The sequence below is a fragment of the Sciurus vulgaris genome (assembly GCF_902686455.1).
Source record: "Sciurus vulgaris genome assembly, chromosome: X".
Lineage (NCBI taxonomy): Eukaryota > Metazoa > Chordata > Mammalia > Rodentia > Sciuridae > Sciurus > Sciurus vulgaris.
The window spans coordinates 31706310-31708042 of record NC_136471.1 but is presented as its reverse complement, the minus strand read 5'-3'; the positions used below and the strand labels follow the sequence as shown (position 1 = coordinate 31708042).

At 44.2% G+C, this 1733-nt stretch overlaps 1 pseudogene across 1 annotated transcript; it reads right to left on the bottom strand.

Moving 5' to 3' along the window:
- Window positions 1–287: 287 nt before the first annotated feature.
- On the bottom strand, window positions 288–944 carry LOC306651350 (endothelial differentiation-related factor 1-like; annotated as a pseudogene). Its single transcript has one exon. The product of its transcript is annotated as an endothelial differentiation-related factor 1-like (transcript).
- Window positions 945–1733: the final 789 nt, after the last annotated feature.

Here is a 1733-nt window from a genome sequence, read left to right as displayed (position 1 = left end):
TGGCTGCACCAATTTGCAGCCCCACCAGCAATGTATGAGTGTGCCTTTTCCCCCACATCCTTGCCAACATTTATTGTTACTTGTATTCTTGATAATTGCCATTCTGATTGGAGTGAGATGAAATCTCGGTGTAGTTTGCTTTTCTCTAATTGCTAGAGATGTTGAACATTTTTTCATGTATTTGTTGACCATCTGAATTTCTTCTCCTGAGAAGTGTCTGTTCATTTCCTTTGCCCATTAACTGATTGGATTATATATTTATTTTTTGATGCTAAGTTTTTTTTTTTTTTTTTTTTGCAAGGTTTTGCTTTGTTTGACAGCAGGTATGGGTTGAGGGCCCGCAGGCCGGACCCCATGTTCCGCTTGCCACGTGAGAAGACCCACGTCAGTGCTGGTGGTCAGGGGAACCAGCCAGAAGAGCAGCCTGAACGCAGTTTCGAGGCTTCGTGCTCATTTCGCCCGCGGGCCCTTCTCGATGGGCTTCCTGATGTCCTTGCCCCAGAGCTTGAGGCCGATGGCTCTCTTGATTTTCCCCAGAACTTGGTTATTTGGAATGGCCCGTCCACTCTCATAGTCTGCGATGACTTGTGGCTTTTCATTGATTTTCGTGGCCAGGTCCTTCTGTGTCAGCCCCTTGCTCTGCTGGCCCCTCTGGATCACTTTGCCCACCTCCAGGGTCACCCTATCATGGTGCAGCTCCTTTGTCTCCCGGTCCAGCTTGGCTGTGTTCTTGGTGATCGAATGCTGCTTGTTCTGGCCAGCAGCCCATTTCTTGGACGTCTCCACATCTTCTCCTCGTCCCTAAGCCGCTAAGATGGCCTGCTTGGACTTGGCCTGCGCAGCTGTGGGACCCTTCTTGCGCAGCACGGTCGCGGTGTCCCAGTCGCTCTCAGCCATAACGCGGCGGCGGGGGCGGCGGTCCGTCGGGCGGCTCCCGCAGCGGCTCGAGAGCGATGCTGTTTTTTATGTTCTTTATTTATATCCTGGAAATTAACGCTGTATCTGAGGTGTAGGTCACAAAGATTTTCTCTAATTCTGTAGGTTCTCTTTTCACACTATTGGTACTTCCTTTGATGTGAAGAAGATTTATAGTTTGATTTCATCCCATTTATTGATCACTGGTTTTACTTCTTGAACTTTAGGAGTCTTGTTAAGTAAGTTCCTGAGCCCATATGTTGGAGTATTGGGCCTACATTTTCTTCTAGTAGGTGCAAGGTTTCTGGTCTAATACCTAGGTCTTTGATCCACTTTAAATTGAGTTTTGTGCAGGGTTAGATATAAGAGTTTAATTTCATTTTTCTATATAAGGATTTCTAGTTTTCCCAGTACCATTTGTTGAAGAGACTATCTTTTCTCCAATGTATGTTTTTGGCACCTTTGTCTAGAATGAGATAACAGTATTAATGTGGGTTTGTCTCTTTGTCTTCTATTCTATACCATTGGTCTTCATGTTTGTTCTGGTGCCAATACCATGCTGTTTTTGTTACTCTAACTCTGTAGTATAATTTAAGATCTGATATTGTGATGCCTCCTGCTTCACTTTTCTACTAAGGATTGCTTTGGTTATTCTTGGCTTCTTATATTTCTAAATGAATTTCCTGACTGCTTTTCCTATTTTTATGAAGAATGTCAATGGAATTTTGATGGAAATTGCATTGAATCGGTATAGTGCTTAAGATAGTGTGACCATTTTGAGAATTCTGCCCATCCAAGAACATGGGTGGTCTTTCCAT